The following is a 27,778-nucleotide window of genomic DNA, read 5'->3' on the forward strand; positions in this document are numbered from 1 at the left end:
TGCATGGCAATAGGAGGCAGTTATCAATGTTTTCACCCGCCTCCACCTGCAACATTTTCCTTGTTTCGAAAATGTGGTACATGATGAATGTTCTGTGTGCGAGTCGGGCCAGCATTCAAAAGATGCATCGCTTGTTTGCTGTGTTTATTTGGGCGTCAAGCTGGGAGAGAACTAGCCGTACCAATTTGTTTCTTTCGGTTAAACGAGGAGGGCTCGGCCTCGTGCACCGGTTATTGCGCCAAGTTGTGTCGCGTTTTATCTTTCTCCGAGATCAAAGGGATCCTTTTCTGCGGACTGTTATCCAAGTAAGGTTGCAGAGACTCCTCCCAGAAATCCTTGTCTCATGCTGTGATGGTATGTGCGGTGCTGTCAATGGGTGCATGAGAGAAGTTGTACTTTCTTTTCGACTACTGTACGCGCGCTTTTCACTTGAGTACTTATGTAATGTTTCCAAAAAAGAGTTGTATAAGAATCTTGTGGAAACAATGCTGCCGATTCCCATTTATCGTTTACCGCACCGTGGAGGCCCAGGACAAGACGTCTTAAAACGAATTAAAAGAATGCCGGTAAAACCAACCGTAAAAACATTCTTCTTTAATTTGCATTGTAATACACTTCCTGTTAAGACGTGGCTGCATGAAAAGGGGATTTTCGTCCCATGGACGACCAACTGCCTACTAGGCAAAAGGCCTGAAACGGTGGAGCACGTGTTTCTTGAAGGTTGGTACCCAATTTTTCATTGGGATGTCCTCCAACGAACCGTGAAAAAGATTTCCCCCTGCATCCATACGGCATCAGGTTTTTGCCGATCACAAACGATGGAGGAGTGCCATATGATTTAATCATGCTCTTGGGCCTCCACAGCCTTTGGAGGACACGAATACAAGTGGTACATGCCGATGTTAATGTCCGTTCGGTGCGAGAAAACTTTATTGAAAGTGTTGTGAGCCTAAGAGAAGTGTATTGTGCGCAACCTGAACCGCCCGAATGGACCTCTGTTCTGGACGACTTAGTTGTCTTGAGAAGATTTTAATCTCTCCCGTGTCAGCCAAGTAGGCTGCTGCTGTTTTTATCATTTCTACTTTTGTTTTAGCATGTAAGAATCTACAATAAAGAAAAAAAGCAGTTGTGGCCGAGTGGTTAAGGCGATGGACTTGAAATTCATTGGGGTCTCCCCGCACAGGTTCGAATCCTGTCGACTGCGTGTACTGGTTACCGGGACTCTCTCTTTTTATTCGCGTGCAGGCCATACGTACAAAACGAGAGAACAATGGACTGTTGCTTTCACAGCCGCAGTCGTGGCCGAGTGCATTCTACTACCGGCCACCGAGCGTGACGGACGCAGGATCATGAGCTCCGGCGGAGCGGCGACAGCGGTCCTTGCTGGCCGCGGAAACAGGATCGAGGGAAACGAAGATACGGATTATCAGGTGTTTTGCCACAGCTGCCTACCAGACGTGTGGTTATTAAACACACTTTTTCTGCAGGGTAATGTTCGTGTTAGGCCTTTTCGGGTCGAGGATTTTCGTGATGCGCTGGCCCAGGCTGGTACGCTCCCTGACGTGGTGGCTTTGGGGGCGTACCAAATCAACCACGTTTGGGCTGTGACTTTCAAGACCGCTGAAGGTGCCAAGAGGCTTCTCGCCTTCAAGATACTGAAAGTGAAAGGACGGCGATGTCTTATCATCGATCCGGAAGACCAAAAAGTCAAGCTACGGCTCCACTGGATGCTGGAAGGCGTGGCCGACGAAGACATCCGGACGGCTTTTGCTGCGTTCGGGAAGGTAACCGAAGTTACCCGGGAACGGTGGCGCGTCTAAGGCGTCCACGACAAGGGATCTACAACACGAACTGTGCTCCTAAAACTGAAACCTGGTTTGAAGGTCGACGATCTGCCTCACCAGCTACGTGTCGCCGGGGAGTTGGCCCTTATTGTGGCGCCTGGGCGACCGATGCCGTGCTTGCGCTGTCATGGCACGGGCCACGTTCGGCGAGAGTGTAAAGTGCCCCGGTGTTCGAAATGCAGGCGTTACGGCCACGCCGACAGCGACTGCGTCCGCACATACGCAGTGGCAACCGGGCTGGCAATGGGAGTCGACACGACGGAGCACATTATGGACGTCGCCGAGACAGAAGAGGCGGCAAAGGGAATCGACGTGACGACGAAACCGGCGGTGACGACGCAGTCTTCGGGGTACCCGAGCGTCGACGGAAACACGGCCAGCGGCGGTGGGAAGGAACCGGGGACGGTAATTCCTGCTGGGACAAATGAAGGGTCATCCAGCGACGGGACCAGTCATCCGGCTAAAAATGTCTACCAACCACCGACCAGCGAGGAACAGATGGACCAGAGAGGCGCCCGTGTGACGACCGTCGCCGCCCCAGCCAAGCGACCTCACGACTCGACCGACAACGAAGGGGACAAGCCCGCAGATGGCGGCGTCGAGGAGCTGCCAGCGAAAACAGGCCAGTCCAGGCGACCAACACTCAGGCCAACTCCCAACCTTGCGGCAGGCAAGCGGGTCGCCGAGAAGGCGCCTCCACTGCCTCCGCAGCAAAACCAGGCATCCGCTCCTGACGGCACCGGTGGTGGCAACGGCGTCTAGCTTCGTGCTAGACGTGAAAGGCGAGCACGGTGCTCTCGGCGTCTTCACACGTTTTTAAATATGGCTTCTGCAACCTCCTTGACTTTTGCAACGCACAATGTCAGAGGTTTTGCCGCTGAGAGGAAGCAGAGCCAAGTGCACCGCATCTTAACAGATCATAATATCGATCTGATTGCTATTCAGGAAACGAAAGTGGAAGGGGAACAAGACACCGAGAGCATCGTGCAACGTTTTACGTCAAGATTCTATTCAGTCGTGAGCCATGCCATCGGCACATCTGCCGGAAGCATTGTGTTTATAAAAAAAGCTGCCTAGCCTCGAGGTGCAGGCGTACACACCGTGCCCTTCGGGTGGTTGCTTAGTAGTGGATTTTGCTTTCGCCTGCTCTGAATGGCGACTAATTTGCGTTTACGCACCTAACGTGGGCGAGGATAGGGTAGCCTTTTTTGAGAGCATTCAGCGTTTCTTACGCACAGAAAAACACCTGATATTGTTGGGAGATTTTAATTGTGTCTTGAGCGCGGCTGACAAAACCAGCACGCGGTCCCACCGCGATGAAAGCACCGAACTTCTCCGTCACTTGATCGATAAGTTTGCATTGGAGGACGTGACTGAATGTGTGGTATACAAGCGCGGCATGATGTTCACGCACTTCGAACGAAGTAGCCATGCCCGCCTTGATAGAATATATGTATCGGTCAACCTGTCGCCAAAGTGTCACAGCTATGATGTTGATCCTGCAACTTTCTCGGACCACTGCTTGGTGAATGCAGTATAGGCGCGGTAAAACGTAAAAACTCTTTCAAGTGGGACCTCTGGAAATTCAACAATAAGCTTCTGAAAGACGAAATTTTCACCAGGTTTGCAGCACAGGAAATTAATAAAATAACCGTTAATGGCAATCGGGCAGCTGGAGAAGAATGGGAAAGTTGCAAACAGCAGATAAAAGTGTATGCAATAGAAAGGGCCAGCTGCATACGTTTTCAAGAAAGGTTAAGCGAGGCGCATTTGAAGTCCTTACTGGACCAGTTATTAGCTCAGGAATGCAAGGCACCGGGTGTTTTCAGTGAAGACGTCCGAAAAACCAAACAAAAGCTAGAAGCGATAGAGGAAGAGCGATATCGCGGTGCACTTGTGCGCGCGAGAGCTGAACAATTCGCCGCGAGCGAAACACCCACAAAACGGGCGTTAGGAATGGAAAGGGCGCACACTTGGCGAAACCATGTCGCGGAAATTCAATGGCGCTGTGCCACTGCATCTGACGATGACAGCATAGCAAAGGCTTTTTTTGATTACTACCAAGCGCTTTTCGCTTCGAGGCATGTTGACATGGGAAGATTTAAGGAGATATTTTAGGGGCCATGCCACGTATTGATGACGCAGACAGAATAAGATTAGAGCTGCCAATTAGCGAACAAGAAGTGGAACAGGCTATTGATAAATTAAACTCAGGAAAGTCGCCGGGGCCCGACGGCCTGAGCGCGGCTTTTTATAAAGCTTTCAAGAAGGAACTAGCACCGCTCCTCTCAGTGGTATTTAATGAAGCGTATGAGTTGCATGCTCTGCCTACATCATATGCATCCTCACATAGTGTGCTCATACCAAAAACCGATCAAACAGAAAAACGCCGACAGGTAACATCGTACAGGCCCACAGCCCTCACAAATGTCGACTACAAAATTTATATGAAGGTTCTTGCAGGCAGGCTACAGACCGTAATGCATAAAATAGTCGGACCTCACCAAACGTGTGGGATCAAGGGGCGTTCCATTTGTTGAGAATATTCACAAGGCTAGGTGCGTGCTTGAGTGTTGTGACGCAATATATGCTCGGGTCGCAGTTCTTCAGATTGACCTTGAGAAGGCGTTTGACTGTGTGGCGCACGAATTGCTGCTTTGCATTCTACATTACATTAACGTTGGTTCTGTTATCAGAGAGGGTGCGGCCATGGCTTACCGTAACTGCACTACGAGGTTAATAGTAAACAAGACCTTGGGGGCCCCCATTAGTGTGCAGAGATCGGTACGCCAGGGCTGTCCCCTCAGCCCCCTGCTGTTTTGTATTTATATAGAAACCCTCTGCCTAAACATTATAGGAAACGAGGCTATTCATGGTTTTCGTGTACAGGAATCAGAAGTGAAACTCTTAGCATATGCAGATGACGTTGATGTTTTCTGCGTTAACCAAGATAGCATAAGCAGGACAATCGAAGCAGTAAAGGGTTTCAGTGAGGTCACCGGACGTTTGGTGAATGGGGAAGTGCCTGGGATTCTGGCACGGAGAATGGCCGTCAACTCCAGCTGTTTTCGCCACCGTTTCTTGGGTGACAACACCCGTGAAATACCTAAGTGTTCCACTCTAATTTTACAGGGGCACTGAGCCTTTTTGGAAACACAGGTTGAAGAAGCGCGTGAGAAAGCCGAAAATGAAAAAGTGCTCATTTGTCTGTATTTGCAAGAGCAACTGTATGCAATTTTTTTTTATAAGCAAGCTCTGGTACGTGATGCAAGTACTCCACTGCTCACGGTTAAATGTGCAAAAGCTGCACCGTATTTTCGCTGTCTTTATATGGGCCTCAAAATGGGAGAGGTGCAGCCGGACAAATTTGTTCAGGAGCGTCAAGGTCTGGAGCACTTGGTCTGGGGCACTTGTTCATACGGCAGATAATAAACAGATTTTTGTTTCTCCGAGACGTTAAAGATCCCTTTCTACGTACCGTATTCGAAGTCAGGCTCGGGCGCGCTGTGCCATATTTTATTGTTGGAACGGAGACTATGACTGGAGGTATTTTTGGTTTTCTTAAAGAGGTTGTGTTTAGCGTCAGGTTTTTGACGGCGAGATTTTCAAAAAATTATTTAAGTGGTGTTCAGCGGAAAACATTGTACAAGGATGTATGTGACGTTTTATTGCCGGAACCAATGTAGAGGGCAATATGCTCCGGAGGCCCTGGCAGAGATGTCCTGAAACGGGTGAGAAAAATGCAGGTACCACCGGGAACAAAAAATTTCTTCGTCAAGCTTCACACCGAGACTCTGTCTGTAAACTTTTTCCAAGAAAAAAGGGGTTTTACCTACCTTGGGGATCCCACTGCCTTATATGTAAACAACCAGAAACAATCGACCACGTTTTTTTGCACTGTTGGGAAGGGGCATATTTTTGAGACGTCCTTCAAAGCACCATCAAAAAAGAATTACCATTGGATCCGTATGGAATCCGATTCCTGCCTACAGCAAAAGAAGATGGCCTTTCGTTTGATTTAGTAATGCTCGAGGGCCTCCATAGCATATAGCGCTTCCGAATGGCAGGCTTTCATTGTGACCCAGATGCGCGGCCTGCGCGATTGTATTTCCGTGAGACAATGCACAAGTTCATCGAGGTGCTGAAAACACAAGCATCTCCCCTGAGTGGCTTTTAAAGCTCGAACCTTTGACGGAACTCAGGGAATTTTAAACTGACAAGGCCTGCCCTCGGGGGGCTGTAGGCTACTTTTATTTGTAGTTTGGGTGTCTACCCCTGTATGTTTATGTTGTATTCTGTCGAAGTCCGGCAATAAAAAAAGCAGTCGTGCCCGAGTGGTTAAGGCGCTGGACTCGAAAGCCATTGGGGTCTCCCCGCACAGGTTCGAATCCTGTCGACTGCGTGTACTGGTTACCGGGACTCTCTCTTTTTATTCGCGTGCAGGTCATACGTAGAAAAGGATAGAACAAATGCACTGTTACTTTCACATCCGCAGTCGTGGCCGAGTGGTTAAGGCGACGGACTCAAAATCCTTTGGGGTCTCCCCGCACAGGCGCGAATCCTGTCGGCTGCGTGTACTGGCTACCGGGACTTTCTCTTTTTATTCGCGTGCAGGTCATACGTAGAAATGGATAGAACAAATGCACTGTTACTTTCACATCCGCAGTCGTGGCCGAGTGGTTAAGGCGATGGACTCGAAATCCATTGGGGTCTCCCCGCACAGGCGCGAATCCTGTCGGCTGCGTGTACTGGCTACCAGGACTTTCTCTTTTTATTCGCGTGCAGGTCATACGTAGAAAAGGATAGAACAAATGCACTGTTACTTTCACATCCGCAGTCGTGGCCGAATGGTTAAGGCGATGGACTCAAAATCCATTGGGGTCTCCCCGCACAGGCGCGAATCCTGTCGGCTGCGTGTACTGGCTACCGAGACTTTCTCTTTTTATTCGCGTGCAGGTCATACGTAGAAATGGATAGAACAAATGCACTGTTACTTTCCCATCCGCAGTCGTGGCCGAGTGGTTAAGGCGATGGACTCGAAATCCATTGGGGTCTCCCCGCACAGGCGCGAATCCTGTCGGCTGCGTGTACTGGTTACCGGGACTTTCTTTTTTTATTCGCGTGCAGGTCATACGTAGAAAAGGATAGAACAAATGCGCTGTTACTTTCACATCCGCAGTCGTGGCCGAGTGGTTAAGGCGATGGACTCGAAATCCATTGGGGTCTCCCCGCACAGGTTCGAATCCTGTCGGCTGCGTGTACTGGCTACCGGGACTTTCTCTTTTTATTCGCGTGCAGGTCATACGTAGAAAAGGATAGAACAAATGCACTGTTACTTTCACATCCGCAGTAGTGGCCGAGTGGTTAAGGCGATGGACTCGAAATCCATTGGGGTCTCCCCGCACAGGCGCGAATCCTGTCGGCTGCGTGTACTGGCTACCAGGACTTTCTCTTTTTATTCGCGTGCAGGTCATACGTAGAAAAGGATAGAACAAATGCACTGTTACTTTCACTTTTTTTTTCTTTATTACCGGTAAACAATACATAAAAATCTCTAGCCACACTTTGGCCGAGACAATGGGTTAAAACTTTTTCATGTTAATCAGTTCATCCATAACTGCCACCCAGTCCGGCGGCTGGGGTTGACTGCGGAGAACATCTCTCAGGAAAACTACACTTTCTATAAAGTTTTCTCTCACTGGTCGCACATTTGCGTCGGCGTGCCTGGCCGCCATTCTCGTTTTCCAGATGCTGTGGAGGCCCAGAAGCATAAACATGTCGTAAGGAACCTCCTCACTTTCTATAGGTAGAAACCGGATGCCATAAGGAGTTACAGGTAGTTCTTTCTTCAATGTTCTTTGCAAGATGTCCCAGTGGAAAACCGGGTCCCAGCAGTCGATAAACACATGTTCGATGGTCTCGGGTTTTTTGCAGAGTATGCAGTCGGTGGTCCAGGGCACAAAAATGCCTTTATCGTTTAGCCATGTTTTCACCGGAAGGGTACCGGTATGAAGTTTAAAGAAAAAGGATTTGACAGTCGGTCTTACCGGCATCTTCTTAACTCGCTTTAACACATCTTTGCCTGGGCCTCCGCAGCAAAAGGAACGGTATAAGGGAGCAGGTATAAATATATCTAGCAAATCTTTGTACAGTTTTTTCCTGGGTACAGCAGATAGATACTGTGTAGAAAAGTGAGCGCTCAAAGTGCGAAAGGCTGCCACAACTTCACGCAAAAAACCTGTTACAGCACGATTCGTGGCCGGGTAACTGGACACAACAAATTCCGGCAACACGTTGCCTAAGCGCACCTGCAACATTGTGCGCAACAAGGGATCGGTTTGATCACGTAGAAACAAAAATCTTGAGACAACTTGCTTCAGAAACAAATTAGAAAGACCAAGGCCGCCCCTTTTGACCGGAAGGAACAGATTAACTCGACTTGTTCGCTCCCAATTTGAGCTCCAAATAAAGACAGCAAACACTCTATGCAGCTTCTGCAGGTTTGCTCGGGTAATGAGCACAAACTGCAATATATACCAAATTCTGGCTATTAAAAATACATTGCACACACTTGCGCGCGCGAAAACAGAAACGTCACGTCCTTTCCAGCCATCCGCTTTTCTCCTTGCACTCTGCGTTATCTCACCCCACAACTCCGTACTGCTTTTATAGTGCTCCAAGGGTACCCCCAAGTACTTCGCAGGGGCGGTCGTCCATTTCATGTTAGCAAACACGGCAGGTGTGCTGTCCCAATCACCGTGCCAAAAACCTATGCACTTATCCCAGTTAATTTCGGACCCAGTCTTTTTGCAATATTCCCCCGCGACTTTCACAACTTCTTTAACGCTTTCTTGATCCGCGCAAAAAACAGCAATATCATCAGCGTAAGCAAGCACTTTTACTTGCGCCGACAGAAGAGTGAAACCGCAGATCCCATCATTGTGCAACAGTGATAACAGAAAAGGCTCAAGGTAGATCGCAAAGAGCAAAGGCGAGAGCGGGCAACCCTGCCTGACCGAAGAACACACAGGTACAGGTTCAGTCAGCTGTTTGTTCACTATAATTCGGGTAACACAGTTGTCGTACGCCATCTGTACACCTTGTATTATCACAGAGCCGACGTTGGCATATTCTAGAATGGCGAAAAGAATGTCATGCGACACTCGATCGAAGGCCTTTGCAAGGTCAAGCTGTATCATGGCAACTCGGCCCCCGAAGGCATCGCAGCATTCAAGAACAGTTCTAGCAATGTGCACATTTGTTCCAATAGTGCGACCTTTAATACCGCACGTTTGGTGGGGCCCTACAAGGTCCTTTATGACCTTTTGCAGTCTGTTGGCAAGAATCTTCATAAACACTTTATAGTCCACGTTGGTTAGGCTTATCGGCCGATAAGCCCCAACGGACAGAAGTTTAGCCTGGTCCTCACTCTTGGGTATTAAAACCACGTGTGCTGTTTTAAATGATGGTGGCATTTTCTTTGTCTCATAAATTTCGGTGAAGACGCAGTGGAGAGCTTGGGTGAGTTCGGCTTTGAACTTCTTATAAAATTCACTACCTAAGCCGTCAGGACCGGGAGATTTTCCGGCACTCAGCTCTTCGATTGCTCTTCCCACTTCGCTTACGCTGATTGGTACCTCCAGCCCTTGTTTTATATCGTCTCCTAGTTTTGGCATACGGGACAAGAACGTGTTTGCAAACCCCTCTTCTTCAAGCCGTCGCCGCCCAAGCAATTCCCGATACTGCTCAACAAACGCCAACTGAATCACTTTGCTATCATTCGTTACCTCGTTTCTGTACCTGATTTGTCTTACTTCGTTCTGAGTCGCGTACTTCTTTTCGTCACTAAGCGAGCGTTTAGTAGGTACTTGGTCAAGCCAGAGGCGTTCAGCACGGGCCCGTATCATGGCAGCTGTATACTTGTCTTTTTCGATAATCTCAAGTTTACTTTTTGTATCTCTTATTTCTTTCTTATATTTTCCCGGCTGGGAACTTTCCAGGCTTACGAGCAAGTCAAGTTGGCAATGTAGTTCTTTTTCTTTAACACGTTTATCGTGGCATATGATGCTTGCCCTTTCAATCGCGTTTATTTTCACTTGTTCTTTGAAATCTTCCCACCTAATTACCCAGTTACCAGGATCTGCTGATAGCAATGCTTTAATGCATTCATTAACTTTAATGTCAAAGCGTTCATCCTCGAGTAATTGTGCGTTAAACTTCCACAGGTCCCACGAGAAACGAGATTTCTTGTCTTTGTTCCCCAGGGTAAACGTAACTAAGCTGTGGTCGGTAAAAGACATGTGTTTTACCTCGTAGCTATTGCACAAAGGAATCAGATCAAGCGACACATACGCTCTGTCAAGTCTCGCGTGACTTTCACCCTGGAAGTGAGTAAAATGCGGCGCTACCGAAAGAACTTCAGCAACATCATCTAAACCATTTTCTTGCACAATCGAATTCAACAATTCCGCACTTTTGTCACGAAGGAGTCTTTTTGTAATTCTATCCTCTGCTTTACAAACGCAGTTAAAGTCGCCCAAAAGCACAATTAACCGCTCACAGCACACATATTGTTCAACGCGCTCAAAAAATTCCTTGCGCTCGTTCTCCCTGTTAGGAGCATACACGCATATGACTCTCCATAGCAAATTGCAATAAAAAAAATCCACTACAACCAAACGGCCAGTTTGACACACAGTTAAATTCTGCTCGACAATCCCGAGAGAATTCCTAATAAATACAGCACAACCGCCCGATGTGCCAGAAGAATGGCACACACAAACATTGTAGCGTGCCGTAAAAGGCTGCACCATAAGGTCCGCCTGTTCCTGTCTTTCGACTTTCGTCTCCTGTACGGCTATTATGTCTAGGTCATTATCAACGAACAGCCGGCTTAGCTGGTACTGACGCTTCTTGGAAGCCAGTCCCCTGACATTAATTGTTGCAATGCGCAACGCTCTAAGAGGTGTAGAAGCCATCTAGTTTAGGTACAGGAGCCATATGGTGCATACCTCGGGACACAAGGCGACGGTGCGGGTGACTTGCCTAGTCTGAGGTGCTCGATGGGTGCGGTGCCGGTAATCCAAAGTCTCTTGCACAAGTGCCTCTTGCGTATGGACTGGAAAATCAGCCCATGCAGTCCGTTACCGAAAAAGGCCATCTCACGCCCACAGAAACCACTCACAGGGCACTCACTCCAACTAAGGCGGCGGCTTAGCCGCCGCTCGTTGATCGGCCTGTACATTCGGCCGCGGTTTCAACGTCGGTCGCCTGACACCAACAGTCTTCTGCGGCGGCTCGTCGCCTTCGCTCACTTTGGGCTCTCCATTCGCACTGTGCTCGTGCGGTCGCTTCCCTGCTTGGTTGCTGGTTGATGCATGTGACACTTCCATGCTGTCACCATGCTGGGGAACGACGGGAGCTGACGCCCCACCGCTCAAGACTTCGTCCGTTGGCGCCTTGACTTCTGCAGGCTGCGCTGCCTGTTGCTGCCGCTTACTGCTGGGCTCCTCTACGCTTGTGGATATTTCCGTAGGGGGCACAGCAGGGGCCTTCTCCACGCTGTCCCCTGCCTCTGCTGCAGCGTCTTCCGCGTCAGCCTCGTCCATGACAAGTTCGGACGAAATGTCAGTGTTGACTGGGACGGCAGCACTCGCGTACGTGCGTACGCAGCTGCTTTCTTCGTGCCCGTAGCGACGACAGGCGCCGCATCGTGGAACCTTGCACTCACGGCGAATGTGCCCAGTACCGTGGCAGCGCAGACACAGCGGAGCTCTGCCCGGTACAACCACGAGAGCCAGCTCACCGCCAACCCTGACTTCGTGAGGGAGGTCTTCCAGCTTCACGCCAGGGTTCATTTTCAATGAAACCAAGCGTGTCGTCGACCCCTTGCTGGCGACACCCTGGACGCGCCACCGCTCCTTGGAGACTTCGCTCACCTTGCCGTACGGAGCAAAGGCTACCCTCACGTCTTCGTCGGGCACGTTGTGCAGCAGCCAGTGCAGCTTGACGCGGACGTCCTGGTTTGCCGGGTCGATGACGAGACAGCGGCGGTCCTTGACTTTCAGGTCTCCGGCAGAAAGAATTTTCGTCACCGCCTCAGCACTCGCGAAAGTAACAGCCCATACATGGCTCATGCGATACGCCCCCAAGGCGATAACCTCGGGGAGCAGCATCAGCTGAGCCAGCGCATCCCTGAAATCTTCGACCCGATAAGGACGGGCCCGCACGTCACCGTGCAAAAAAACTGTGTTCAACACAACACGTCCTGTAGGAAGGGTAGGCAGAATCACCTGATATTCTTCATCCGAGGCAAAAGCCCTGTTTCCGCGGCCAGACATGACCGCTGTAGCTGCTCCAACGGAGCCCGTCATCGCACGTCCGTCACGCTCGGTGGCCGGAAGTCGAATCCCACTGTTACTTTCACATCCGCAGTCGTGGCCGAGTGATTCGACTTCCGGCCACCGAGCGTGACGGACGTGCGATGACAGGCTCCGTTGGAGCAGCTACAGCGGTCATGTCTGGCCGCGGAAACAGGGCTTTTGCCTCGGATAAAGAGTATCAGGTGATTCTGCCTACCCTTCCTACAGGACGTGTTGTGTTGAACAGTTTTTTTGCACGCTGACGTGCGGGCCCGTCCTTATCGGGTCGAAGATTTCAGGGATGCGCTGGCTCAGCTGATGCTGCTCCCCGAGGTTATCGCCTTGGGGGCGTATCGCATGAGCCATGTATGGGCTGTTACTTTCGCGAGTGCTGAGGCGGTGACGAAAATTCTTTCTGCCGGAGACCTGAAAGTCAAGGACCGCCGCTGTCTCGTCATCGACCCGGCAAACCAGGACGTCCGCGTCAAGCTGCACTGGCTGCTCCACAACGTGCCCGACGAAGACGTGAGGGTAGCCTTTGCTCCGTACGGCAAGGTGAGCGAAGTCTCCAAGGAGCGGTGGCGCGTCCAGGGTGTCGCCAGCAAGGGGTCGACGACACGCTTGGTTTCATTGAAAATGAACCCTGGCGTGATGCTGGAAGACCTCCCTCACGAAGTCAGGGTTGGCGGTGAGCTGGCTCTCGTGGTTGTGCCGGGCAGAGCTCCGCTGTGTCTGCGCTGCCACGGTACTGGGCATATTCGCCGTGAGTGCAAGGTTCCACGATGCGGCGCCTGTCGTCGCTACGGGCACGAAGAAAGCAGCTGCGTACGCACGTACGCGAGTGCTGCCGTCCCAGTCAACACTGACATTTCGTCCGAACTTGTCATGGACGAGGCTGACGCGGAAGACGCTGCAGCAGAGGCAGGGGACAGCGTGGAGAAGGCCCCTGCTGTGCCCCCTACGGAAATATCCACAAGCGTAGAGGAGCCCAGCAGTAAGCGGCAGCAACAGGTAGCGCAGCCTGCAGAAGTCAAGGCGCCAACGGACGAAGTCTTGAGCGGTGGGGCGTCAGCTCCCGTCGTTCCCCAGCATGGTGACAGCATGGAAGTGTCACATGCATCAACCAGCAACCAAGCAGGGAAGCGACCGCACGAGCACAGTGCGAATGGAGAGCCCAAAGTGAGCGAAGGCGACGAGCCGCCGCAGAAGACTGTTGGTGTCAGGCGACCGACGTTGAAACCGCGGCCGAATGTACAGGCCGATCAACGAGCGGCGGCTAAGCCGCCGCCTTAGTTGGAGTGAGTGCCCTGTGAGTGGTTTCTGTGGGCGTGAGATGGCCTTTTTCGGTAACGGACTGCATGGGCTGATTTTCCAGTCCATACGCAAGAGGCACTTGTGCAAGAGACTTTGGATTACCGGTACCGCACCCATCGAGCACCTCAGACTAGGCAAGTCACCCGCACCGTCGCCTTGTGTCCCGAGGTATGCACCATATGGCTCCTGTACCTAAACTAGATGGCTTCTACACCTCTTAGTGCGTTGCGCATTGCAACAATTAATGTCAGGGGACTGGCTTCCAAGAAGCGTCAGTACCAGCTAAGCCGGCTGTTCGTTGATAATGACCTAGACATAATAGCCGTACAGGAGACGAAAGTCGAAAGACAGGAACAGGCGGACCTTATGGTGCAGCCTTTTACGGCACGCTACAATGTTTGTGTGTGCCATTCTTCTGGCACATCGGGCGGTTGTGCTGTATTTATTAGGAATTCTCTCGGGATTGTCGAGCAGAATTTAACTGTGTGTCAAACTGGCCTTTTGGTTGTAGTGGATTTTTTTTATTGCAATTTGCTATGGAGAGTCATATGCGTGTATGCTCCTAACAGGGAGAACGAGCGCAAGGAATTTTTTGAGCGCGTTGAACAATATGTGTGCTGTGAGCGGTTAATTGTGCTTTTGGGCGACTTTAACGGCGTTTGTAAAGCAGAGGATAGAATTCCAAAAAGACTCCTTCGTGACAAAAGTGCGGAATTGTTGAATTCGATTGTGCAAGAAAATGGTTTAGATGATGTTGCTGAAGTTCTTTCGGTAGCGCCGCATTTTACTCACTTCCAGGGTGAAAGTCACGCGAGACTTGACAGAGCGTATGTGTCGCTTGATCTGATTCCTTTGTGCAATAGCTACGAGGTAAAACACATGTCTTTTACCGACCACAGCTTAGTTACGTTTACCCTGGGGAACAAAGACAAGAAATCTCGTTTCTCGTGGGACCTGTGGTAGTTTAACGCACAATTACTCGAGGATGAACGCTTTGACATTAAAGTTAATGAATGCATTAAAGCATTGCTATCAGCAGAGCCTGGGAACTGGGTAATTAGGTGGGAAGATTTCAAAGAACAAGTGAAAATAAACGCGATTGAAAGGGCAAGCATTTTATGCCACGATAAACGTGTTAAAGAAAAGGAACTACATTGCCAACTTGACTTGCTCGTAAACCTGGAAAGATCCCAGCCGGGAAGATATAAGAAAGAAATAAGAGATACAAAAAGTAAACTTGAGATTATCGAAAAATACAAGTATACAGCTGCCATGATACGGGCCCGTGCTGAACGTCTCTGGCTTGACCAACTACCTACTAAACGCTCGCTTAGTGACGAAAAAAAGTACGCGACTCAGAACGAAGTAAGACAAATCAGGTACAGAAACGAGGTAACGAATGATAGCAAAGTGATTCAGTTGGCGTTTGTTGAGCAGTATCGGGAATTGCTTGGGCGGCGACGGCTTAAAGAAGAGGTGTTTGCAAACACGTGCTTGTCCCGTATGCCAAAACTAGGAGACGATATAAAACAAGGGCTGGAGGTACCAATCAGCGTAAGCGAAGTGGGAAGAGCAATCGAAGAGCTGAGTGCCGGAAAATCTCCCGGTCCTGACGGCTTAGGTAGTGAATTTTATAAGAAGTTCTAAGCCGAACTCACCCAAGCTCTCCACTGCGTCTTCACCGAAATTTATGAGACAAAGAAAATGCCACCATCATTTAAAACAGCACACGTGGTTTTAATACCCAAGAGTGAGGACCAGGCTAAACTTCTGTCCGTTGGGGCTTATCGGCCGATAAGCCTAACCAACGTTGACTATAAAGTGTTTATGAAGATTCTTGCCAACAGACTGCAAAAGGTCGTAAAGGACCTTGTAGGGCCCCACCAAACGTGCGGTATTAAAGGTCGCACCATTGGAACAAATGTGCACATTGCTAGAACTGTTCTTGAATGCTGCGATACCTTCGGGGGCCGAGTTGCCATGATACAGCTTGACCTTGCAAAGGCCTTCGATCGAGTGTCGCACGACATTCTTTTCGCCATTCTAGAATATGCCAACGTCGGCTCTGTGATAATACAAGGTGTACAGATGGCGTACGACAACTGTGTTACCCGAATTATAGTGAACAAACAGCTGACTGAACCTGTACCTGTGTGTTCTTCGGTCAGGCAGGGTTGCCCGCTCTCGCCTTTGCTCTTTGCGATCTACCTTGAGCCTTTTCTGTTATCACTGTTGCACAATGATGGAATCTGCGGTTTCACTCTTCTGTCGGCGCAAGTAAAAGTGCTTGCTTACGCTGATGATATTGCTGTTTTTTGCGCGGATCAAGAAAGCGTTAAAGAAGTTGTGAAAGTTGCGGGGGAATATTGCAAAAAGACTGGGTCCGAAATTAACTGGGATAAGTGCATAGGTTTTTGGCACGGATATTGGGACAGCACACCTGCCGTGTTTGCTAACATGAAATGGACGACCGCCCCTGCGAAGTACTTGGGGGTACCCTTGGAGCACTATAAAAGCAGTACGGAGTTGTGGGGTTACATAACGCAGAGTGCAAGGAGAAAAGCGGATGGCTGGAAAGGACGTGACGTTTCTGTTTTAGCGCGCGCAAGTGTGTGCAATGTATTTTTATTAGCCAGAATTTGGTATATATTGCAGTTCATGCTCATTACCCGAGCAAACCTGCAGAAGCTGCATAGAGTGTTTGCTGTCTTTATTTGGAGCTCAAATTGGGAGCGAACAAGTCGAGTTAATCTCTTCCTTCCGGTCAAAAGGGGCGGCCTTGGTCTTTCTAATTTGTTTCTGAAGCAAGTTGTCTCAAGATTTTTGTTTCTACGTGATCAAACCGATCCCTTGTTGCGCACAATGTTGCAGGTGCGCTTAGGCAACGTGTTGCCGGAATTTGTTGTGTCCAGTTACCCGGCCACGAATCGTGCTGTAACAGGTTTTTTGCGTGAAGTTGTGGCAGCCTTTCGCACTTTGAGCGCTCACTTTTCTACACAGTATCTATCTGCTGTACCCAGGAAAAAACTGTACAAAGATTTGCTAGATATATTTATACCTGCTCCCTTATCCCGTTCCTTTTGCTGCGGAGGCCCAGGCAAAGATGTGTTAAAGCGAGTTAAGAAGATGCCGGTAAGACCGACTGTCAAATCCTTTTTCTTTAAACTTCATACCGGTACCCTTCCAGTGAAAACATGGCTAAACGATAAAGGCATTTTTGTGCCCTGGACCACCGACTGCATACTCTGCAAAAAACCCGAGACCATCGAACATGTGTTTATCGACTGCTGGGACCCGGTTTTCCACTGGGACATCTTGCAAAGAACATTGAAGAAAGAACTACCTGTAACTCCTTATGGCATCCGGTTTCTACCTGTAGAAAGTGAGGAGGTTCCTTACGACATGTTTATGCTTCTGGGCCTCCACAGCATCTGGAAAACGAGAATGGCGGCCAGGCACGCCGACGCAAATGTGCGACCAGTGAGAGAAAACTTTATAGAAAGTGCAGTTTTCCTGAGAGATGTTCTCCGCAGTCAACCCCAGCCGCCGGACTGGGTGGCAGTTATGGATGAACTGATTAACATGAAAAGTTTTAACCCATTGTCTCGGCCAAAGTGTGGCTAGAGATTTTCATGTATTGTTTACCGGTAATAAAGAAAGAAAAAAAAGCAGTCGTGGCGGAGTGGTTAAGGCGATGGACTCGAAATCCATTGGGGTCTCCCCGCACAGGCGCGAAAACTGTCGGCTGCGTGTACTGGCTACCGGGACTTTCTCTTTTTATTCGCGTGCAGGTCATACGTAGAAAAGGATAGAACAAATGGACTGTTACTTTCACATCCGCAGTCGTGGCCGAGTGGTTAAGGCGATGGACTCGAAATCCATTGGGGTCTCCCCGCACAGGCGCGAATCCTGTCGGCTGCGTGTACTGGCTACCGGGACTTTCTCTTTTTATTCGCGTGCAAGTCATACGTAGAAAAGGATAGAACAAATGCACTGTTAATTTCACATCCGCAGTCGTGGCCGAGTGGTTAAGGCGATTGACTCGAAATCCATTGGGGTCTCCCCGCACAGGCGCGAATCCTGTCGGCTGCGTGTACTGGCTACCGGGACTTTCTCTTTTTATTCGCGTGCAGGTCATACGTAGAAAAGGATAGAACAAATGCACTGTTACTTTCACATCCGCAGTCGTGGCCGAGTGGTATTCGACTTCCGGCCACCGAGCGTGACGGACGCGTTATCATGAGCTCCGTCGGAGCGGTTTCAGCGGCCCAGTCGGGCCGCGGTAACAGGTTTTTTGCGGCTACTGCCGATGATTACCACGTTATTCTGCCCAATCTGCCATCCGGACGCATCGTCGCCAACACCGTTTTCATGCACGGCGATCCAAGAGCCCGGCCCTATCGTGTTGAAGACTACCGGGACACTTTGGCCAACCTTGGTGCGCATCCCGACGTTGTGGCGTTGGGGGCGTATCAAATGAACCACGTGTGGGCTGTGACAATGACAACTGCTGATGCTGCTCAGAAGCTGCTTTTGGCCGTCGACGTGAAGGTAAAGGATCGCCCATGTTTGCTCATTGATCCGAATAACTGAGAGGTTCGCGTAAAGCTGCACTGGTTGCTGCATGGCGTTACCGACGAAGACGTTCGCGTGGCACTGTCGCCCTACGGGAAGGTGTTGGAAGTGTCCCGGGAGAAGTGGCGGGCGCTCGGTGTCACTGAAAAAGGGTCGACGACTCGTACAGTTGGACTAAAATTGCATGCCGACGTCAAAATAGACGATATTTCGCATCAGCTCAAGATAGCCGGAGAGCTAACTCTTGTTGTTGTGCCGGGCCGCGCTCCTCTGTGTCTGCGCTGCAAGAGCACCGGGCACATACGTCGCGACTGCAAAGTGCCGCGCTGTAGTCGTTGTCGTCGTTTCGGCCACGTCGATGCTGATTGCGCAAAGACGTACGCCAGCGTAGCCGGACCAGTGCAGGCAAACGACATATCGGACCACCTGATGGACGAGGAAGACTCAGAGGAAACAGCAAGGACGAGCCGTAACCTGGTTACGCAAGGTGCATCGTTGAACATTCAAGGGGAACAACTACTTGACGGCGGAGATAAACCCGCAGACAAGCGGCGACATGACGACGCAGAAGGCGGGAACGAGAAGGATGAGGCAAGCACTACGGGCCACCCCTCTCCCGGAGGAGGCGAGAAACCACCCACCGAGCCGGCACCAGTCACCGTGATGGACAGCGACAGTATTAGTGCCGCTGCAAAGCGACCTCACGACGCAGGCGAAAATGGGAAGGAGCTTAGTGTCGTTGCTGCAGACGAGCCGCCAGCCAAGACAACTGTTGGACGGCGTCCTTCATTTCGACCGCTGCCGAACACTTCGGCTGCGCGCAAGACGGCGGAAACGCCACCTATGCCGCCGTGAGGACCGCCCTGTGCTAGCACACTCTGGCACAAACCGCAGTTGTGAGGTAAGCGCCATGCCCCCGGTTTTCTTTCCCACCTTGCTATCATGACTATGGATAAGTCCATTCGCGTGGCAACATTAAATGTCCGAGGGCTTGCCTCAAGGAGGAAGCAGAGTCAACTGTACCGCCTGTTAAGCGACTTTGACCTGGACATTCTAGCAGTGCAGGAGACGAAAGTCGAGGGCGACGTGGAAACCGGGGGCATGGTGCAGCAATTCGTAGCGCGATACTATGCTATTGTGAGCCATTCCGTGGGATATTCTTCAGGCTGCGCATTGTTGGTCCGACATAGTCTAGGAGCTAAAATAGAAGCCGTTACGTCATGCACGTCAGGACGGTTTATTGTATGTGATTTCTTGTTGTCGTCCTTGGAGTGGCTTGTAATCTGTTTGTATGCGCCGACTGTTGCCGGGGAAAGGTGCAGGTTTTTTGAACAGCTAAAACAGTATACCCAGTGTAATAGGTTGGTCATTCTTATTGGCGATTTCAACTGCGTTCTTTCATCCCGGGACAAAACTAGCACCCGACCGTACTCGGATGCAAGCACGACTGCCCTAAATGAAATAATAGGGAACAGTAGTTTGGCGGATGTGGCTGAATGCCTTGGTGGTGGAAGAAATACGCAGTACACCCATTTTCAGGCTTCGAGCCACGCTCGTTTGGATAGAGCATACGTAAGCCTTGATTTGGTACCCTTTTGCAAGGAGTACCGAGTGAGCGCTGTTTCATTTACTGATCACTGCTTAGTCAGTTTTCTAGTAGCAAGCACGAAAGAAAGGAAAAGAAGCTTCGAGTGGCAGTTATGGAAATTGAATTCAAAATTACTGGATGATGAAATTTTTATGGCAGACGTGACGACGCAAGTTGATGCAATGAAACATATGGGTAATACGACGTACAGAGAAAAATGGGAGAACTTCAAGCAGACAGTTAAAATGAAAGCATTGGAGCGGGCGAGCGCTATACGCAGACAAAAGGGGGCAGAGGAAAAAACGATGCGCAGAAACTTGGAAAAATTGATCAGTGAAGAGTGTAGTAGACCCGGCATGTTCATGGACGATATTCGCGCACTAAAGCATAAAATAGAACAGTTCGACATCGAAAGATACCACGGTGCTCTGGTGCGAGCGTGAGCTGAAAAGTTGATAGCGGGGGAAGTTCCATCAAAAAGAGCGTTGGGCGCAGAAAAGTGGCACGCGCGGCGCAATCAGATAGTGGAAATTGAAGTTGGTGGAAAAGATAGTGACACAGCAGAAGATATTGAGAGCGCTTTCTTCGAGCACTTCAGTGGGTTATTTGCCAACTGCTCAGTTGACATTGATCGTTTCAAGAAGGACTTCCTTTTGTTGATGCCCAGCCTAGACGACAGTACAAAGGAATTATTGGAGGCAGCTATCTCAGTAGAGGAGGTGAAAAACGCTATTGAAAGCTTGCAGCCGGGGAAGTCTCCGGGCCCGGATGGTCTGACCTCAGCCTTTTATAAACGTCTAAAAAGAACAATTTCACCAGTTTTAGCTGCTGTCTATAATGAGGCATTCGATCTCAATGTACTGCCGCCTTCCTTCACATCCTCCCAGACTGTTCTTATACCGAAATCAGAAGGCCCCTCTGTATTGCGCAGAGTAACTTCTTACCGTCCAATTTGCCTCACAAATGGAGACTATAAGATAATGATGAAAATTTTGGCTAAGAGATTGCAGACAGTCATTACTGACCTGGTGGGGCCGCATCAAACGTGCGGTATTAAAGGCCGATCTATTTTCTCAAATATACATGTAGCGCGTAGTATCCTTGAGTGCTGCGACGCAATGGGCGCACAAGTGGCAATGATCCAAATTGATCTGGAGAAAGCTTTTGATAGGGTGCCTCATGAAATTCTTCTGTGCATTCTAGATCATGTGAATGTGGGTAGAATTATTCGAGGCGGGGTCGCCATGGCGTACCAGGATTGCACGACAAGTCTAATTGTCAACAAGGTTGTGGGTACACGCATTCCAGTCAAACGCTCGGTGCGCCAGGGTTGCCCTCTTTCGCCACTGTTGTTTTGTTTGTATATAGAGTCATTTTGTTTGATCGTGATACAGAGCGATTGTATGCGCGGTTTTAAACTACATCAGTTAGAAGTCCGACTGTTGGCTTATGCGGATGATATAGCCATGTTTTGTAATGATTACGACAATGTAACACAGGCTGTTAAGTGTGTTAAAAGTTTTTGTGCGGCCAGTGGCAGCGCGGTAAACTGGAGTAAGTGCCTGGGATTCTGGCACGGGGATTGGCCGGAGGCCCCAGACACTTTTGCCAACATGAGTTTTACTACGACTCCTGTTAAATTCTTGGGAGTTCCTCTTGAGTGTTACAAAGACAGCGAGGCCTACTGGAGGAGTGAAGTGGATAAAATGAGGGAAAGAGTGAATAAATGGAATGGATGGAATTGGTCAATGTTCTCGAGAGCCACAATTTGCAACATATTTTTAGTGAGCAAACTTTGGTATGTCCAAGTCTTGCATTGCTCCAGGGTTCATATCCAAAAATTTCATCGGGTGTTTGCAGTGTTCGTGTGGGCATCTTCCTGGGAAAGATCAAGCCGCACCAATTTATTTCTACGAGTTCGAAATGGAGGACTCAGTTTGTCACATTTGTTTTTGAGACAGGTTGTCAATCGGTATTTATTTCTTCGGGACGTTAAGCACCCGTTTCTACACACTGTCAACTTCGCCTGGGGAAGCACTTGCCTAATATGGTTGTCTCTGCTGGCAGTATGCCCGGTGGAGTGCATGGTTTTCTACGCGAAGTTGTGGTTTCATGTAGGTTTTTGATGGCGCGGTTTTCACTCCAATACCTGAGTGAAGTCAACCGGAAAAAACTGTATAAAGACCTCTGTAGTGTGGTTCTCCCCGTGCCTTTATATCGGTCCCTTTACAGGGAAGGTATAGGTAACAAGGTACTAAAGCGTGTTAAGGCAATGTTAGTCCCGTCTGGTGTTAAGACTTTCTTTTTCAAATTACACACTGGAACTCTGACTGTCAAACCGTGGATGGCTGAAAAAGGTTTTTTTGTTCCCTGGGGTACTCACTGTATAATATGCAGAAAGGAGGAGACAATTGAGCATGTGTTCCTTGAATGCTGGGATGCTGCGTTTCTTTGGGATGTGCTTCAGCGCACAATCAAAAAAGAATTTCCGCTTGATGGGTACGGAATTCGCTACTTGCCAATTGAAAGTGATGACGGTACCCCATTTGATTTGATCATGCTAATAGCCCTACACAGTATTTGGAAATGCAGAATGGCAGTAAGGCACGCCGATCTCGATGCAAGACCGGCACGTCAATATTTCAAAGAAAGCATAAGCAACTTTGTTCAGGAGAAAAAGATGCTGGAATGTAGTCCAGAGTGGCTGTCACGTGTTGAGTTATTGGCGATGAAGGAATTTTAGCATGAGCGTGACCGCACAAGCTGAGCGGCAGTTGTTTTAACAAAGATGTTGATTGTGTTTTAGTGCTTATGTATGAATATTTGCTTTCTTTTCATGTGGGTCAAAATACCGGCAATAAAGAAAAAAAAAGCAGTCGTGGCCGAGTGGTTAAGGCGATGGACTCGAAATCCATTGGGGTCTCCCCGCACAGGTTCGAATCCTGTCGACTGCGTGTACTGGTTACCGGGACTTTCTCTTTTTATTCGCGTGCAGGTCATACGCAGAAAAGGATGGAACAAATATACTGTTACTTTCACATCCGCAGTCGTGGCCGAGTGGTTAAGGCGATGGACTCGAAATCCATTGGGGTCTCCCCGCACAGGCGCGAATCCTGTCGGCTGCGTGCACTGGCTACCGGGACTTTCTCTCTTTATTCGCGTGCAGGTCATACGTAGAAAAGGATTGAACAAATGCACTGTTACTTTCACATTCGCAGTCGTGGCCGAGTGGTTAAGGCGATAGACTCGAAATCCATTGGGGTCTCCCTGCACAAGTTCGAGTCCTGTCGACTGCGTGTACTGGTTACCGGTACCTTTTATTCGCGTGCAGGTCATACGTAGAAAAGGATGGAACAAATGCACTGTGACTTTCACATCCGCAGTCGTGGCCGAGTGGTTAAGGCGATGGACTCGAAATCCATTGGGGTCTCCCCGCACAGGCGCGAATCCTGTCGGCTGCGTGTACTGGCTACCGGGACTTTCTCTTTTTATTCGCGTGCAGGTCATACGTAGAAAAGGATAGAACAAATGCACTGTTACTTTCACATCCGCAGTCGTGGCCGAGTGGTTAAGGCGATGGAGTCGAAATCCATTGGGGTCTCCCCGCACAGGCGCGAATCCTGTCGGCTGCGTGCACTGGCTACCGGGACTTTCTCTCTTTATTCGCGTGCAGGTCATACGTAGAAAAGGATAGAACAAATGCACTGTTACTTTCCCATTCGCAGTCGTGGCAGTTGGTTAAGGCGATGGACTCAAAATCCATTGGGGTCTCCCGGCACAGGCGCGAATCCTGTCGGCTGCGTGCACTGGCTACCGGGACTTTCTCTTTTTATTCGCGTGCAGGTCATACGTAGAAAAGGATATAACAAATGCACTGTTACTTCCACATCCGCAGTCGTGGCCGAGTGGTTAAGGCGATGGACTCGAAATCCATTGGGGTCTCCCACCACAGGCGCGAATCCTGTCGGCTGCGTGCACTGGCTACCGGGACTTTCTCTCTTTATTCGCGTGCAGGTCATACGTAGAAAAGGATTGAACAAATGCACTGTTACTTTCACATTCGCAGTCGTGGCCGAGTGGTTAAGGCGATAGACTCGAAATCCATTGGGGTCTCCCTGCACAAGTTCGAGTCCTGTCGACTGCGTGTACTGGTTACCGGTACCTTTTATTCGCGTGCAGGTCATACGTACAAAAGGATAGAACAAATGCACTGTTACTTTCACATCCGCAGTCTTGGGGCGACTTTAACTGCGTTTGTAAAGCAGAGGATAGAATTACAAAAAGACTCCTTCGTGACAAAAGTGCGGAATTGTTGAATTCGATTGTGCAAGAAAATGGTTTAGATGATGTTGCTGAAGTTCTTTCGGTAGCGCCGCATTTTACTCACTTCCAGGGTGAAAGTCACGCGAGACTTGACAGAGCGTATGTGTCGCTTGATCTGATTCCTTTGTGCAATAGCTACGAGGTAAAACACATGTCTTTTACCGACCACAGCTTAGTTACGTTTACACTGGGGAACAAAGACAAGAAATCTTGTTTCTCGTGGGACCTGTGGAAGTTTAACGCGCAATTACTCGAGGATGAACGCTTTGACATTAAAGTTAATGAATGCATTAAAGCATTGCTATCAGCAGAGCCTGGGAACTGGGTAATTAGGTGGGAAGATTTCAAAGAACAAGTGAAAACAAACGCGATTGAAAGGGCAAGCATTATATGCCACGATAAACGTGGTAAAGAAAAGGAACTACATTGCCAACTTGACTTGCTCGTAAGCCTGGAAAGTTTCCAGCCGGGAAGATATAAGAAAGAAATAAGAGATACAAAAAGTAAACTTCAGATTATCGAAAAAGACAAGTATACAGCTGCCATGATACGGGCCCGTGCTGAACGTCTCTGGCTTGACCAAGTACCTACTAAACGCTCGCTTAGTGACGAAAAGAAGTACGCGACTCAGAACGAAGTAAGACAAATCAGGTACAGAAACGAGGTAACGAATGATAGCAAAGTGATTCAGTTGGCGTTTGTTGAGCAGTATCGGGAATTGCTTGGGCGGCGACGGCTTAAAGAAGAGGGGTTTGCAAACACGTTCTTGTCCCGTATGCCAAAACTAGGAGACGATGTAAAACAAGGGCTGGAGGTACCAATCAGCATAAGCGAAGTGGGAAGAGCAATTGAAGAGCTGAGTGCCGGAAAATCTCCCGGTCCTGACGGCTTAGGTAGTGAATTTTATAAGAAGTTCAAAGCCGAACTCACCCAAGCTCTCCACTGCGTCTTCACCGAAATTTATGAGGCAAAGAAAATGCCACCATCATTTAAAACAGCACACGTGGTTTTAATACCCAAGAGTGAGGACCAGGCTAAACTTCTGTCCGTTGGGGCTTATCGGCCGATAAGCCTAACCAACGTTGACTATAAAGTGTTTATGAAGATTCTTGCCAACAGACTGCAAAAGGTCGTAAAGGACCTTGTAGGGCCCCACCAAACGTGCGGTATTAAAGGTCGCACCATTGGAACAAATGTGCACATTGCTAGAACTGTTCTTGAATGCTGCGATGCCTTCGGGGGCCGAGTTGCCATGATACAGCTTGACCTTGCAAAGGCCTTCGATCGAGTGTCGCACGACATTCTTTTCGCCATTCTAGAATATGCCAACGTCGGCTCTGTGATAATACAAGGTGTACAGATGGCGTACGACAACTGTGTTACCCGAATTATAGTGAACAAACAGCTCACTGAACCTGTACCTGTGTGTTCTTTGGTCAGGCAGGGTTGCCCGCTCTCGCCTTTGCTCTTTGAGATCTACCTTGAGCCTTTTCTGTTATCACTGTTGCACAATGATGGGATCTGCGGTTTCACTCTTCTGTCGGCGCAAGTAAAAGTGCTTGCTTACGCTGATGATCAAGAAAGCGTTAAAGAAGTTGTGAAAGTTGCGGGGGAATATTGCAAAAAGACTGGGTCCGAAATTAACTGGGATACGTGATCAAACCGATCCCTTGTTGCGCACAATGTTGCAGGTGCGCTTAGGCAACGTGTTGCCGGAATTTGTTGTGTCCAGTTACCCGGCCACGAATCGTGCTGTAACAGGTTTTTTGCGTGAAGTTGTGGCAGCCTTTCGCACTTTGAGCGCTCACTTTTCTACACAGTATCTATCTGCTGTACCCAGGAAAAAACTTTACAAAGATTTGCTAGATATATTTATACCTGCTCCCTTATACCGTTCCTTTTGCTGCGGAGGCCCAGGCAAAGATGTGTTAAAGCGAGTTAAGAAGATGCCGGTAGGACCGATTGTCAAATCATTTTTCTTTAAACTTCATACTGGTACCCTTCTGATGAAAACATGGCTAAACGATAAAGGCATTTTTGTGCCATGGACCATCGACTGCATACTCTGCAAAAAACCCGAGACCATCGAACATCTGTTTATTGACTGCTGGGACCCGGTTTTCCACAGGGACATCTTGCAAAGAACATTGAAGAAAGAACTACCTGTAACTCCTTATGGCATCCGGTTTCTACCTATAGAAAGTGAGGAGGTTCCTTACGACATGTTTATGCTTCTGGGCCTCCACAGCATCTGGAAAACGAGAATGGCGGCCAGGCACGCCGACGCAAATGTGCGACCAGTGAGAGAAAACTTTATAGAAAGTGCAGTTTTCCTGAGAGATGTTCTCCGCAGTCAACCCCAGCCGCCGGACTGGGTGGCAGTTATGGATGAACTGATTAACATGAAAAGTTTTAACCCATTGTCTCGGCCAAAGTGTGGCTAGAGATTTTTATGTATTGTTTACCGCTAATAAAGAAAAAAGAACCGCAGTCGTGGCCGAGTGGTTAAGGCGATGGGCTGCGGCGATTGCTGCCCGAGTTTGTTGTTACCACAGAAGAGCTCTCGGGTATAATTTTTGGTTACTACAAAGAGATTGTAGCAAGTGTTAGGTTTCTTTCAGCGCGTTTTTCTAGCGATTATTGGTATAAAACTAAAAGAAAGAAGTTGTACCATGATCTTTGTGATATTGTTTTCCCAGAGCCTATGTACAGGGCCTTGTACAGTGGAGGTCCTGGAGCTGATGTTTTAAAAAGGGTAAAGAAAATGCAGGTGCCACCAGGAGTAAAGACCTTCTTTCTTAAATTACACACCGGGACACTCCCAGTTAAAAAGTTTTTGGAAGGAAAGGATTTCTTTTTACCGTGGGGATCGAACTGCTTAATTTGTAAACAGCCCGAAACAATAGACCATGTTTTTTTGCATTGCTGGGAAGGGGTTTATTTTGGGATGTGTTACAAAGGACAATAAAGAAAGAGCTACCACTTGACGCGCAGGGAATTCGTTATTTAAGCACAGACAATGAGGATGGGGTACCATTTGATCTCATAATGCTCTTGGGCCTCCACAGTATATGGCGCTCCAGAATGGCAGGCTATTATTGTGACAAAGACGCACGACCTGCCCGAATTTATTTTCGGGAAAGAATGGACTGCTTTCTGGCCATCCAGAAAGCAGCTGCGGAGCCTCCCGAGTGGCTATCGAGGCTAGAGCCGCTCTGTATGCTTCGTGAATTTTAGTATGACGAAGCCAGACTCATGATGGCTGACCACGACAGTGTCGTATGTACATAGCGTTTTGTGTGTTTTTTGTTGAGTGTTTTTGTGTAAATGTTATGAGTCAAAGCCAGGCAATAAAGAAAAAAAAGGACTCGAAATCCATTGGGGTCTCCCCGCACAGGTTCGAATCCTGTCGACTGCGTGTACTGGTTACCGGGACTCTCTCTTTTTATTCGCGTGCAGGTCATACGTACAAAAGGATAGAACAAATGCACTGTTACTTTCACATCCGCAGTCGTGGCCGAGTGGTTAAGGCGATGGACTCGAAATCCATTGGGGTCTCCCCGCACAGGTTCGAATCCTGTCGACTGCGTGTACTGGTTACCGGGACTCTCTCTTTTTATTCGCGTGCAGGCCATACGTAGAAAAGGATAGAACAAATGCACTGTTACTTTCACATCCGCAGTCGTGGCCGACTGGTTAAGGCGATGGACTCTAAATCCATTGGGGTCTCCCCACACAGGCGCGAATCCTGTCGGGTGCGTGTACTGGCCACC

General features: G+C 49.1%; 13 non-coding genes across 13 annotated transcripts; all 13 read left to right on the forward strand.

The window, feature by feature from the left end:
- The first annotated feature begins 1,122 nt into the window (after positions 1-1,122).
- Positions 1,123-1,204, forward strand: TRNAS-UGA (transfer RNA serine (anticodon UGA)). Its single transcript has one exon. It is a non-coding gene; the product is annotated as a tRNA-Ser (tRNA).
- A 5,131-nt stretch (positions 1,205-6,335) lies between these two features.
- Positions 6,336-6,417, forward strand: TRNAL-CAA (transfer RNA leucine (anticodon CAA)). Its single transcript has one exon. It is a non-coding gene; the product is annotated as a tRNA-Leu (tRNA).
- An 89-nt stretch (positions 6,418-6,506) lies between these two features.
- Positions 6,507-6,588, forward strand: TRNAS-CGA (transfer RNA serine (anticodon CGA)). The gene has a single exon. It is a non-coding gene; the product is annotated as a tRNA-Ser (tRNA).
- An 89-nt stretch (positions 6,589-6,677) lies between these two features.
- TRNAL-CAA (transfer RNA leucine (anticodon CAA)) lies at positions 6,678-6,759 on the forward strand. The gene has a single exon. It is a non-coding gene; the product is annotated as a tRNA-Leu (tRNA).
- Positions 6,760-6,848: 89 nt separating this feature from the next.
- TRNAS-CGA (transfer RNA serine (anticodon CGA)) lies at positions 6,849-6,930 on the forward strand. Its single transcript has one exon. It is a non-coding gene; the product is annotated as a tRNA-Ser (tRNA).
- An 89-nt stretch (positions 6,931-7,019) lies between these two features.
- Positions 7,020-7,101, forward strand: TRNAS-CGA (transfer RNA serine (anticodon CGA)). The gene has a single exon. It is a non-coding gene; the product is annotated as a tRNA-Ser (tRNA).
- A 10,257-nt stretch (positions 7,102-17,358) lies between these two features.
- TRNAS-CGA (transfer RNA serine (anticodon CGA)) lies at positions 17,359-17,440 on the forward strand. Its single transcript has one exon. It is a non-coding gene; the product is annotated as a tRNA-Ser (tRNA).
- Positions 17,441-22,554: 5,114 nt separating this feature from the next.
- Positions 22,555-22,636, forward strand: TRNAS-CGA (transfer RNA serine (anticodon CGA)). The gene has a single exon. It is a non-coding gene; the product is annotated as a tRNA-Ser (tRNA).
- An 89-nt stretch (positions 22,637-22,725) lies between these two features.
- Positions 22,726-22,807, forward strand: TRNAS-CGA (transfer RNA serine (anticodon CGA)). The gene has a single exon. It is a non-coding gene; the product is annotated as a tRNA-Ser (tRNA).
- Positions 22,808-22,896: 89 nt separating this feature from the next.
- Positions 22,897-22,978, forward strand: TRNAS-CGA (transfer RNA serine (anticodon CGA)). The gene has a single exon. It is a non-coding gene; the product is annotated as a tRNA-Ser (tRNA).
- An 83-nt stretch (positions 22,979-23,061) lies between these two features.
- On the forward strand, positions 23,062-23,143 carry TRNAS-CGA (transfer RNA serine (anticodon CGA)). The gene has a single exon. It is a non-coding gene; the product is annotated as a tRNA-Ser (tRNA).
- A 601-nt stretch (positions 23,144-23,744) lies between these two features.
- TRNAS-CGA (transfer RNA serine (anticodon CGA)) lies at positions 23,745-23,826 on the forward strand. Its single transcript has one exon. It is a non-coding gene; the product is annotated as a tRNA-Ser (tRNA).
- Positions 23,827-27,512: 3,686 nt separating this feature from the next.
- Positions 27,513-27,594, forward strand: TRNAS-CGA (transfer RNA serine (anticodon CGA)). The gene has a single exon. It is a non-coding gene; the product is annotated as a tRNA-Ser (tRNA).
- Positions 27,595-27,778: the final 184 nt, after the last annotated feature.

This window comes from Amblyomma americanum, chromosome 3 (assembly GCF_052857255.1).
Source record: "Amblyomma americanum isolate KBUSLIRL-KWMA chromosome 3, ASM5285725v1, whole genome shotgun sequence".
Classification (NCBI taxonomy): domain Eukaryota; kingdom Metazoa; phylum Arthropoda; class Arachnida; order Ixodida; family Ixodidae; genus Amblyomma; species Amblyomma americanum.